The sequence below is a fragment of the Varroa jacobsoni genome, unplaced genomic scaffold (genome assembly GCF_002532875.2).
Source record: "Varroa jacobsoni isolate VJ856 unplaced genomic scaffold, vjacob_1.0 scaffold_1340, whole genome shotgun sequence".
In the NCBI taxonomy this organism is placed as follows: domain Eukaryota; kingdom Metazoa; phylum Arthropoda; class Arachnida; order Mesostigmata; family Varroidae; genus Varroa; species Varroa jacobsoni.
In genome coordinates, this window is record NW_019214242.1 from 1 (window position 1) to 13914 (window position 13914).

The 13914-nt window shown below is 42.5% G+C and overlaps 1 long non-coding RNA gene across 1 annotated transcript in view; it reads right to left on the reverse strand.

Moving 5' to 3' along the window:
* Nucleotides 1-11669: 11669 nt before the first annotated feature.
* The window catches only part of LOC111268998 (uncharacterized), an 11139-nt gene continuing 8894 nt past the window's right edge, over nt 11670-13914 (reverse strand). The window contains exon 4 of the long non-coding RNA XR_015314420.1: nt 11670-13701. This is a non-coding gene — a long non-coding RNA (uncharacterized LOC111268998). The remainder of the gene's footprint in view (nt 13702-13914) is intronic.

The window sequence follows — 13914 nt, forward strand, 5'->3', positions numbered from 1 at the left end:
GAACAAGAAATTTATATATATATATATATATATATATATATATATATATATATATATATACATATATAAATTCCTTGTTCTTGTCTCTTCATACAAAGATAATCGTCTGTATACTTTTCAGGTTACTCTGTTTCCTAAAGACGTTTTAACTTTTTTCTATCTATTTGATCTAATCCTATGTGACTAATTTCATCCTTGATTGCATGCAATAAGATATACATTTTTTTTTTTATCATCTTTATCATAGCTCTGTGAGGCTTTCCAACTACCGAAAGCGATATCAAACGATTCCGCATCGGATTGTTTCGCCGATTCCCGTTTTGTAACCTGTTGACGCCGTCTTTTTAGGCTGTCGCAGCGCGATCAGGAACGGGTCTTAGTTGTCGTGCTTACGACTATACGCGTTTGGGCACCACTCAGATGGTAGTGCACCTGGCTTGACGTGAGTTAGGTTAACGCAAGCGGGTTAATTTGTTTTTAGGCAACAAATTCGCTTGTAGAACGGCCATATTGTAGGTCCTCAGCTAGTATTAGTTTGGAGCATTGATAACCCATATGCATTGTGCGCTAAAACGTTAAGTTGACTAAGCATTCACTCCAACGAAGTTCGTCCAAGCGCGGCAGTCAGCAAAAACAGAGAGTACAACCAAACAGTTGTCGTCATACAAAATTCTATTAAGTCATTCGAAGTCGTCTACGAAACATTGGGGTCGACCAATTTTCGATATGTCAGCTAGCGCGCCCTCTCCGGTCTGTGTGTGTGATCTGCTAGCTATTGTTATACGAATTTGGATTGCTATACGATTTTCTGCTTGTTGGTAATACGGTGGATTGAGAGCACTCTACATGGGCGTCTTGACTTAGGCTGAGTCGATGGAATTGTCTTCATGTTAGCTGGGTAGGTGACGTGTTTGTATTCTAATCTTTGGGGCACATTGTGGTCTAGGTTCTAATCCGGGCATAGACCTACTTCTTTTCGTGCTGGGAGCCAGCCGCTTGATGGGATGGTTTTTTGTTTTTTTTTTTTGGCTCAAGGCAAAACTTCTCTCTGCAGTACGTGGTGCATATCACCAGCACAATTAATGCCTAAAAGACGATTATGGGTTAAAACGAATCACAACTTACGATATGTGAAGGCTTAATTGGGCATCGTGCAAGAACGACCCATTCAATAAGCACCTTTTATGGTAAACAACTGTTGCATAAACGAGTTGCTGTCAGTGTCTGCCATCTTTTTAAATTATACCGAATACTTCTGTACATTCAAGGGTCCGAATTGGTGAAATGGTAAAAGTAATTATGTTTATTTCGCTGAGCGTAATTTATTGAGAACAGCAGTAGCTACACTTTTAACAACAATAGCAAGCGATGGTATTGTTTAAAATTATTAATGTTTATGAGTTTTGTCTTCGAAGGTAACGATGATTTTATTAAACAAAATAACAATAATTTATTTGTCAATCACTCATATATTGTTACCGCATAAAATGTCAAGGTACCGTCGGATTCAGTCATATGTCTAAAGGTGGCTGAAGCACACAGGTTTCTTTGGGTCGCGAGGCTGAAGACATCCGCTCTTGTCGGATATGTCTGTTCCAGTTTTATGATATTTTATACGTATAATCACCAAATGATTACGGAAAATTGTCTATTAAAGGGGCGTTGAGAGCCCTGATTCTTCCCCAGCAATACTTTGCACTACAGTAATAACAGTAACGTAGTATTGGGGGTTTACCCGTCGGAAACAGTGATTCTCATTTAGTTCGGCGGTCGGTATTCAAAAAGGCTTTCGATTTTTCTGAATAGCTATCACAAATAAAGGGAACCGAACTCCAGTCGATCCATCTGCCGCATCGAGCCAATGCAGGACACCACCAAGGCACACAATAGACATAGAACAGGAATGTAGAAAAAACAAAAACACACACACACGTATATATATATATATATATATATATATAGCGACTGGGGAGTTGTGCACTGGGCTTGCTCCAGTTAGAACCAAATCGAAGCTGCTACCCCTACCGCTGCCTATGCGACTGTTTACCCATGCTGATAAGCGTCCAATTTGGGCCTTTGTCAAATCTTGCGAGGAGCAGCGCCGCTGTAGAACTTGTCCATCGCGAATAGCCGGATACTACTGGACACACGTTTGTAGGGTGTACGGAATGACTGAGGCGATATCATACACGCTGATTCAGCGGATCACAGAGCGTGCTAATGGTGTGTTTGCTCGGAAAACACCGCCGGAAGCGGACCCAGCAGCAGCTGTGGGTCTGGGCACTGAAGAGATTCGATCATGCGTAGCTGTAATAGGAACGCCCACCGATGTAACAACAAGTTAACCTGCTAGCGTCTAGAGATGGAATAGAAAAAGAGGAACGGACAATGAGCTTGCTCATGGCTGTATCTGCGCGATGTTTTTGACGCATATGTGTAGGTGAACCCTTTGATTGTACCGTAACAAAAACGAAATAAACTATAATTAGTGTCGATATAATAATTGGCATAATATTTTCATTCATAATGTTTATAAAGCAACCATGGGGTATATAGGTGAACAGGCTAAAGGGGATGGGGGGTGGGGAGACGTTGCGAAAAAAATAGATGAGGCAGTTTTTAGGGCTAAAGTGGGAATAATGAGACGAAGACGTTTGTTTATATGATGGGCAAGGGAAGGCAGTGATCGGTTAGGAGACAGCTTGCGGTAGATAGTTTTCAAGTAACTCTTAGGCGGCAGTCTTCACATTAACAGTGAACTTAGTAATCTTCCGGTCTGAAGACATTGCAAAACCAATCGCACGACATACTAGACATAGTTGCGAAAGTGCAGGTAGTTCCACTAACACACACAAAAAAGTAAAAATAAAGTTCCGTCCAGTGCGTTAATTAGATTTTCATGGCTGTCCGCAAATAGCTAACTTCTTCCGTGAGTCAACGGCAAGCTATTTAGTTAATTTGTTAAAACTAGTTACTGCTGTAACTATAGTACGCTTAAACGGCGTTCACTTCTTTAGAAGAGCTTCACTGTCTGCGATCATTTCAGTACCACGGTGAGTATCGTGACAGCGGTCGTCAGGATCTCTTTTGAGTGACAACTTAACTTACGAGCCGTCGCTCTGCCAAGTGAATTAAAGCACATATTATGAGCAAACAGTTCCTATTTCTGGTGAATCCGGCCTTCCGATGTCGAGGGTTCTGTCAAGGCTTCAATCCTTTGTAAGGAGGCCAAACGAACCTTCTTAAAGTAGCAGTGATTGTTTAGACTATTAGAGATTATAGACTATTAGACTATTAGATTATAGACTATTAGCAATAACAAAAGTATACGTAGCATAATCTACATGATATAAAGTATAAAAGCACTAAATAAATCATTGTCCTTAAAACCATTTCATCCCGGAAGAACAGTCAATCTTCAGGCGGCTCGATATCATCCTATAAAGGAATAGTGCCGCTGTATGGAGATAAATTACTCAGTAGTTGTATTCTTGCCGTCAACATCTATGAAGGGAGTTAGAAGGCGCGTGATGGTGATCATTCTCGGTTGGTTACTATTTTTACTCTGTCGTCTTGACCGATACCACCAGCATAAACCAGTGACTCAACTCAGAACTAGTTCGGATACACTATAGGCATGCTTGGATGTTCACAAAAGATCATTGAATTGGAACTTCAGTTCTGTTCATTTGCATACACCTTTGTGCAGAAGGCACTTGAAGGACCGAGTTTATCAAAAATAAAACAGGCAGGCCACAAAAACTTTTCTTCGTGCACTTTAACCGGGAGAATCAGCGTATGGAACATAGATTCTCATGTTGCACGAGCAAACGGAACTTCATTGCAACTTGCATTATAGTTATATATAAATATATACATGTGTATGTACAAGCGAAAATATATCAAAAACAAGACCACAATTACTGATAAGCGGCTTTTGTTTTACTTACCAGTAATTATTTCGCGTTTAAGTGGTAGCCAAATTGGTAACCACCTCGTTTTGGCCATTATTTCAGCGATCAGAAAACATGGTTATATAGTCCTTATACATTAAGGCGCGAAAACTTGAATAGACCGGTTATTTAAGTGAAATATTTTTGCGACGTAAAGGTATTTGTAAACACAGAAATAGAGGCAATTTTAGCTAAATGGCATAAAAAGAGCATTCAGCTTAGTGAAAATGCGCCCTACCTGAACGCTCTAAAACTGTAGAATAGAACTTAAGATGATAGGATTTATGAAGTTCGCGTAGCATCATGATAGTGGCCATTATTATCATCGATTGACAATTTATTTGACTTGAATAAACTAAATAAATACATATTTGCCATCAGCAATAGTTTTGCTCCAACCTCGATCTCTATGCCGTATTTTTCGATCTGAATACACTTCCGATGAAATCTTATACAAACACACAACCAGTAACCTGCATAGAATTGCTTAACCTTACCACTATCATTTGTTGGTGCTGACTTATAAATAACATCTGTTACCCATTATGACTACATCTGTCTAATATCCTATTTATCTATAACGTTTTCCTACCCTATAAACGGGTCAAACGTTTTACTGTCATTAAAAATTACTGCGATTCGGACTCATCGAATAAAAGAGCAATAAAAGATAGCGAATTTCGTGGCGAAATACGTGAACCGCCTCATCATTGTCATAAGATCCGCTATCCCCGTAAAGTCCCAACGGAATAGATAATTTGACTTCATAGAAAAACTTGCAGCAGCAGCAGCAACAACAACAACAACAAGAACAAAACAAACATTAATAATATCTATGGTTTTTGTGTTATAGCAGCGTCGCTCGTTGTTACTGCTGTTGCTTCTAGGGCAGCCGTCAGCGACTGCTCCGCTTGGAGTTGTCTCTTGCATCTGCTACGTTTAGCAACCGAGGCGACAGGCGCTCGTCAAGTGTTACTCCGTAATGTTTGTCTTATGATAATGGCAATGATAATGATCATCATTAGCGTCATGTCGTCTGCTAGCGAATAAGAATCAAGGAATCGGGAAGAATGTAAAGGTACGGGACCAGCAAGACCTAGCCTATCTTTGATTCGATTCACGCAGTAGATATTGATGATATGTGGCAATAGCAGGATGAATCCTGTAGGTTTTGGTCGACGTCCTCTTCTTTACGGAACAATTTGCATCGAGCGGTATTTTTCGCTAGCCGAGCTATGAATAGGGTTATGATAGAAATGGCGATAATACAACTGCCAGCCGTACATAGAACGCCCGGTCGTTGTTGTTACTTTGAAAGAGCCCTGCGACAAACCTAGCTGACGTTGTTGGACGGAAATCCAGCGGTACTGTTTGCGGTACCGTTCACGAAGTTAGTCAGTCAATTCCTTGTAAGAATAAACACTTGTATGATTGGCAGGCCGCGAAGATTCGAATAACGTGAGGATTCATTAGTTTCTCTAAGCGTTCGAGCAAAGTATCCTAAATTGCTTATATGTGATAGTCACCTGCGATCGGGTCCTAGTTGCGTGGAAACAGGCTGTTTAAGGACGACTGTTCTCTTGCGCGCGGTGCCGTCGCCATTCATTGAATAAATAATTTGTCAGTGAAAAGTTTACATTCTGTCGGTAAGTGTAAGACCGTTGTTTGATAATAACATTCGGTTAATGAACGCACTTATAAGCTGTATAAAGCAATACGAAATATATCATTTAGGGAACGATGCAGTACTCCCATGGAGCTTGAAAGTACTCGATTTAACAAACAATAAGTGGTTTGCTTGTTGTTAGCCCTGAGGGCTATTGTTCGAATGCGACAAAATTTAAAGAGAAAATAAGATTGTTAGTTGATTTCGAGCAGTTCGGAGAGCATTAGGACATCGAGGAATTGAATTGATCACGGACGTTTCAATGACAAATAAAGTATACCCTAAAAATAAGAGCATTAAGTGAAGAACATTCAAGGTTTCAGTGGGTCAAAATGCTAGAGTAATACTCATACGATCGGATATGACGAAGTTATGAACTTTACAGAAAATTGAATCTTTCTGGTGGGACAGTAAATCATCGAATGAATGAAACCGATTACCGTTGAAAACCGTTCATAGTACGCATGCGCCAGTTCATTTATGTGAAATATGCTCAAATGCACGAACGCGATAAGTAATCTCCTTTATCATTTTTTGTACGTTTATTAATGCAACCCATATGACTGACGTCCAGGGTACAGTTGTCCGTGAGGCCAAGCAACCCAGTCTCGGTCGTTATTCATAGATCTGTCGTGCATCGAAAGCACCACCAACTCTTCCCCCAGAAGCCGTTGGCGTTACTATTATTATGATGCACAATGGATGTGTGGCAACAAGGCGACGTTCGAAGTAGGACAAAGAGGGCAGTCTCACTTTGGGCCACCACGACGCGCTTTATTCGCACTGCCGTTTTAAACAGCCCTCGTCCAGCAGCCCAGTTTGTTGTTGGCCCTGTGGGGTGGTTTCAAATGTACTCCATTCGTGCTCTTCCAGTGTTGTCGTAGTGCTCGAAGCTGTGGCTTCATGATACAGCTGCACGAATGGGGCAGCTCCTGTCTTTCCTTAGCGTGACTTGCTTGACGTCGGTCACTGCCTATCCGCGCATTGTTGACATGGCATGGTTATTACCCAGTGAGCTCTGTAATCTGAAGTTCAGCCTGGTGCCCCGCAGAGGATCTTGCCCGCACCCAGTTGCGGACTAGCAGGGCCGGTGACGATAGCGATTGCTGTTGTTGACATCGATGCCGCTGCTCTTATTAAAGCAGATGGCGCATTCGCCGTTAGCCATTTCCATGACCTCGCGCAGCGGTCGAATAGTGGACTAGTGCTAAGTACCACTGGCAGTCATCCAGCCAGGCAGTCCGACGCCGCGAAAGGGATGCTGAGGAGAGACAATTGCTACTGCTATTTGTCCGAAACATCATCGCCACTCTTAAAAAGAAAGGGAGCCCGTGAACGGTGGAAAGGGTAGGCAGCTAAGCCGACACGAGAGTTACAGCCGCAACGCGGGACGGCACTGCGGCGGCGTCCTATGTACGCGACTCGTCGTTTGCGCCAGCTCGTCCTCACGGCGACGGTCCACACCCAGCGGGGCCCAGCAGCCGCCAGTGCGAGTAACTCTGATTGTAGCGTTTCACCCGATACCACTCCGCAGAGTGGCTCTCTTGGCGACGGCTCTTTGTGTACGCTTTATGGGAGTGTGTGAATGGAACAACGATTACCGCTATCAACACTTAGCCAGGTTATTGATGCCCGCGCCATAAAACCTGACCTCCAGACTAGAACCCAAAACAACGGATCTGACCAAAGCAAACATAAACATAGCTGCAGTGAAGAAAACAATTACGACATCGACGAGAACATCGACATCACCTAAAATCATTAGAGAGAAGAGCAAGAAATTCGTTGAGTAGAGTTGGTCTGGTGAAGCTGTGCACGCAGCCAACCTCAATGAAAAATTTGCGGATTATAGTCAGTGCATTGCCACGTCATCGCCACCTGTTCCGTTTGACCTTAAGTGAAAACGTTTGAGAGGGTAAAAAGCAAATTGAAAAAAGACTGCCAAAGAGAGCACGAACGAAAAAAAAAAATAATCAAGTACAAATTAATAGTAAAACACGCCCACTTGCGTACTATTGGCGCCTAAACCTACTGGAGTTTAAACCTGCTGAATCTCAGTATTGAGTTTTCTAGTTAGTGCAATCTAGTGTGGCCATTCAACGCGAGACCAGAGCCTTCCTTTTATTGTCACTTATAGGTAAGACAAGGTGAAGATCTTTACATAGAAAACATACCAGTGAAAAACGTTTATGTGCTAATTATAGTTGTAAATGATTCTTTTAACGTGAACGGACTACGTACGGACACGGACGCAGGATCGGCATAGTCGGCTGAATAGAGTGAAGTGTTACTGATCAACGGAGAAGACGTCAGCCGATACTTTTCGGTTGGATTGTATTCTAATATCACATTTTTTTTTTCGGTAAGTCCCTTCCTGTTATGATTGGGCTTGTTTAAGTGGCGTTAGCTTTTCAGGATACGTGCGCACACACCAAGTTACACATGCTAACGTATTTTGACAAAGCCTCATTAATTGTTAGGAGTGATAAAACAAGCCAATACTCGCAGATTAAAAGGACTCGAATTAGGAAACAATATGTACACTCTAAAAGCCATTTTCGCCATTGTCATCTGTTCAGGGTCGGCTGAAGCGACTTCGAGCATTTGCCGCGTACATTTCTAACGTGGCAACAACCGCACTCGGAATAGTAATTTCTGATCACTGTTTGACTGCTTTAGAATGCCAAACATTTGAAGATATTTTTAAGTCATTATCTCAAGGCTTTCTCTGAAAAACAGCTAGCAATTTCATGGGCGTAGTTTTCAACGTTGTGTTGTTCTAACTGCAAACCTGTACTTTATCAATTTGCTTTTACTTCGGAAATCTGATGACCTGATGTCAGAAGCTCGTATGTATCATTTCGACCCAAGGCATCTAAAGCTAGAGGTCCGCGAGTAGATTCATCGATAAGCTTCATTTATGTAGCAAGATAAACCTCACCATTAAACTGTTTCAGTCGCTAATATCATTTCTCAACCTGCGATCAATAGCAACTATGAAACTCAGCTAATGTATTCTGCATTCAGATCAGACATGTAAATTAGGATGCCCCAGTCTGTGCATTCCCGATATCTAAACCTATGCTATGAACCTGCTGGGCTTAACGTGAAATACCTCTCTAATAGTTTTTAGCTATTGACAATAGAAACGTTGTCACCGTGTTGGGTTAGTGACGTATGCAAGTTGTGCTTGCTGCCTAACTTATCGCGATCAATACGATATAACATTTTTAGTATGAAACTTAGATATCTTAGGAGGTCAAACCGTTTCCCCAAGCCGATTGCGCTGCACTTCCGTCACGGGCTGTTGGAAAGGCATTACATTCAACGTTAATGCCCTTTTTTTTTTCGCCATGTTGAGATATCGTATGAGATCAATAAGTGTTATTCAACGATATCGATGCTGAAATTTGTGCAAACGACGGTCTATACTAATGTGAACTTCAAGTTTGACTCTCTGTACCGTAACCCTGTTCTGTTCTACACTTCAGTACACGAACCCATTTCGTAGGAGTTAACGAACGAATAACTAGAATGTCTAAACGGTAGAGCATGCATTACTTAAGCCATAAAAGGTCGAGTGTCACCTTATCAGTGGAAGTGGACCTTTTTTCTGTAGTTGCCTTTTTAGATAACTCATACATGAATAAAGACTGTCGATCCTGTCCTATGTACGATAAACCTCTAATCTCTTGATGAACTTCAGGGTCCAATCTGAAGAACACTAAGTAAACGCCGGTCCAATCATACAAGCTATAAACGAGATACCTCTTACAGGGTCCGTTTTTTTTTTTTTTTTTTTATTCGTAACGGCCTTCTTTGCAAGCGGTCGAAGCTGGCCACAGTAACAATCTCCCCCGTCTCACCCCGCTTTTTGTGATTGATTCGTCAGCCAGCGGTCACCTCAAGAGCTAGTTACGCAGATATATTATTTACCGTCAGTTGGAGATACGTACTGTTGATTAGTCAGAATCATTTTTACTTCTGAACTTTCGTATACGAAAAAGCAGGACGGGGCAGAGACGCAGCTAGGTCTAATCCCTGTCTATCAGGATATTAAATTCGCAGGTACCTGACTCATTGAACCGTTCTCACTGTGCGAAGTGACGATATTAGCTGTTGTTTACTTCAGCCTATCCTGTTATGTTTATTTACTATTTCTGCTATACGTCACGTATGGATATATACGTGACTTTTGATACAATTTCGGATAGAGATAAATCTGATACTGCGTAGACTTTTGAAAGCAGGGTCGCTTGCAGCATAGAATAACGTGATACATCAGTCTAGTTGGATTGTCAACGCTCTGGTCAATAAATGTAACGGCATCGAAATCGAAAATGTACAATTCGCTATCGTCTTACTTATCAAACTGTAAATAATACTGCACATACCATATTCGTATATACAAGCTAACAAATATCTAGATTAAAAGACTCGGCAGCAATTCACACGTGATCGATAATAGTTTGTTAAGCTGTCGTACAAATATACGACAAGGACAATGCTAAATAAATATCGAAATAAGGTTCAACTTAGTATTTCAAGTAGTTTGTTCCTAGTCTCATGCGTTCCGTATCATCGTTTTCACATGTAGACGTATTTCACACGCATACGTATGCAAGCACGCACGTACGCACGCATATACACACACACACACACACACACACACACACACCCACCCACATGAGGAACCACAAAGACTGGGTCAACTACGTCGTGGACGGCGGAATGAGCAATAGGCGAAGTGATCGACGCTAACGATGTGAACAAAGGCGGTGTTAGTCTCAGTAGAAAAAACCGCCATCGTAGCGCGAGTGATTCGACTTGAGGAAATTTTGTCGGTTATCGCATGGAGGTGCAAATATACGGTAAGGCCAGCACAAGAACGACATGGAGGACTGTCGTCAAACAGGGGTCAACGAAAAGTAGACGTTGGGGCGCGGTCGAACGCGACAACTCCAAAATGTCGTCTGAGGACGCCGAAGTTAAGTGGTCGTTAAATATAGCGAAAGTTAATAATAACCAAGGAAATTGTTCATTGAATACTCTATACGTTGCATTATTTTTTTCGCTGAACATCGGCTCGATATTATAGCGTGCCGTGTATAACGAAAGAATACGTACGTTGTTTCCTAAATTGCAAAACGCATATGCTTCCTACACCATTGCCCTTTGCTATTCTGGGGCGGGCATCCAATTAATACGTAATTATTAGTCTGTCAAAGTTTTCCTCATTTAGGAGAAAGTTACTAATAGGTACACACGACACGTAACGACCGGTATTCCAGCTTGAATTATGTTCAATTCTATTCTATCGTAGGAAACCATTTATTGATATGACATTTTTTTTACGTTACGACGAAACATGCTGCACCCTTGACAGCCGTTTACAGATAATCACCCTCGAAGCACGTAAATGTAATTAACATGCCTATTTTCCTAATTTCCTTGTGAATAACACTTAGAACTGGGCGAAGCCAGTAAAAAAAAAAATAATTAGGTTGTCGACGAGGCAGTGTACCCCGTCAATGAATGGTTAACTTCGATCCGATTACTACCCAATATTTAATTATCTACACGAATTTTTGTGTGTATCTACCCTGGTGCCTTTTTCTATTGTTTGTCTATGCACATGTCCACATAGTTATGTGAAAAAAAAAAAAAAAAAAAACTAGCTGAGCTTAAATTACGGTATTAACCTGAAACGTACAACCCCTGTTGTCGTAAACAACCCCTAAGCACTACATGCAGTTATTTCCAATAGGTGAAGCAAAGCTAAATTAGCCTAGACCTGGCCTGAACGCCGAAAGTAAAGATTGCATATAGTATAAAATTGCTATACGCTATCATGATTGAACGTGCGACAGAACCGCCCCCATAATTGAGCCACTCCAATCGTTTATAATTAGCCTTTGAAGCCTGTTAACAGATTATGATTGCTTAATCTATAATTACTCAATAAAACGAGACAGTTTTTATGCTCAGTGAGATAGTAGACGTATGCGTCTGTCTCTTGGTTGCTGTTTTTTTTTTTTTTTTTTTTTTTATCTAGCTAGCTGGGGAATAAGGACACCTTCTGTTTTTCACATTTTTTTTATTGATCAGGCCAGTTGAATTACTAATTTTATTCTGTGATCAGATTAAGCATCATAACTAAATGTCGTGTCGGACAGTTTTCAATGTGTTAAAGTTTAGTAATTACCTATGCCTCGATTCGTTTGTAACGGGTACCTCAACTGAGGGTGAAATCCAATGGCTCCAGGCGGTCATCGCATTTCAGTCAGGCTAGACCCTTTGCAAGCTCGTCCCGTGTTTTAGGCGGAGGAAAAACGTCAAACAACAAACCTTACAGGAATACGATTTCCCATGCCGAATTCAATACGACAGGAGGTATTCTTGTATGTGAACATCCTGCCCAGCAACCGTCTCAGCCCCTATGCAGTCGTCATTCGTTTTCGCTATATACTGAATAGCTCTGCCTTCTTGACTGTCGGCTCCATTCCCCTAGGCGTCAGTTGCTTGGCAGGCAGCCTATATTCGCGGTGATATCTGTCGGTTGATCTAGTGCCCACGATCGCCCCTCGCTTGCAGCATGTTTCGACCAGAAGTCAGTGGCTGTCTAACGGCGGCGACGACGCTTCACCGTACACTTTAGTCAGTTGGAGGAGTGTCCCTCTTGTCTGGTGCTTTTCTAGTCACGTAACGGCAGCCAACGTAAAATTTTCAGTGAGTTGTCGTATCCGAGTCAGACCCTGATGCTTTAACGTTGTTGCGTTGCTTGACATCGTCCCGCAGCGTCGGAACGTTTCATTCGGATGAACAAGCGCCGCGGTCCGTTGATCAGAATAGCAGTATCGCCAGCATCAGCGCTTGTAATCATGGGTCATCGTCCTCCACGACGCTTTTCTACAATGGCATCGATCGCTGTCGTTGCCAGTACAGCGAACCCGGCTCGTTGGAGCGGAGCAGTGGAGAGCAACACTGCGCTCATTACAAGCATCACAGAAACGATGCCATCGCGCCACATCCCGATCGTCAACGCACTCATCAGGTCAGAGAAGGAGAGAATCAGGCATTGCTCCGGAGACGGAGAAGCAAGGGGCGAGCAGCGGCGTGAGCTCTGAGGAACTCTCCAGCCGCGCAGTCGATTTAACGGTTGTGGAACTCCTTGTATAGGGCGGTGGGCGACCATCCATTGATGTTGACTTGGGTGCCACTTCGAAAGGCTGCAACAGTACGATAGTTGGAGCACAGCGCGTGGACCATCAAGTGGGAATGGGACCGCCCGGTGATCGGCGAGCGTACTGGAGTTCCGTTGTGCGACAGCCCGATAATTCTAATGAAACTTCGTCGACATCGACGGTCGCCACGACTACTTCCTCTATGGACTAAAACTGCTAATGTTTTGGTATAGCCAGTAGGACTGCTATAGCAATGACACGATCGGCATGGCCTGTTTACCGGCGCTTCTTTTCTTTGACTATTCCGCTGATGGTGCCAATTCCCATTGTCATTTCCGCCACGTATGAGTGCTGAGTGCGAGCTCAATGGTATTTGCCACAGTCACAGGACAACGAATAAGTAGGCCCCGATTCCACTGGCTGTGTTGACTATACAGTTGTCGTTGTCGGAGTTTGAACGATGTCCGAGTTACAACGGAGCTGTAAACTATGTTGCTACTTGTTTCATCAATTGCTGCTGTCATAAAGAAGACGAACGTAGACAAAGCCGGGAGGGAAACAGTGCTCCAGAAAAGCATGAGGAAGACCTTTGAGTTATTACGTTTGCTCTGGACGAAATGTGGAACTGGTATAGGAAAAAACCCTTAAGAAGAAAATTCGATGGATGATGGACTGGAGCAAATAGCAATGAATGAATGAATCACAAGGTGGACGAAACTAAGGGAAAGCGGAACACGGCTATCGGATACTGCCTGATGCCACGACCAACCGAACGCCTGAAGCCCGGTCAACAGAAGCAATGATCGCTGCCATTTTTCCTTTTGTCTCTGTTGTTAGAGGACGTCGTTGTGTATTCTGCTATGCACTCCTTGTATCTGTGCATCTGCGTTGTAGTTACCTATGATGACAGAAAGATAGACAGAAAAAGTATCTAAACGGTACACACATGACCGTAAACAGGGCTTCTTCCCCGTTTACAATCCGAAAGGCATCTACATCGCTATAGACATACTAGAACACGTTACATGTATGCGCAACTACGAATTTACTGTATATACATATATGCATATGTTTCTATGTGTGTGTGTGTGTGTGTGTGTGTGTGTGTGTG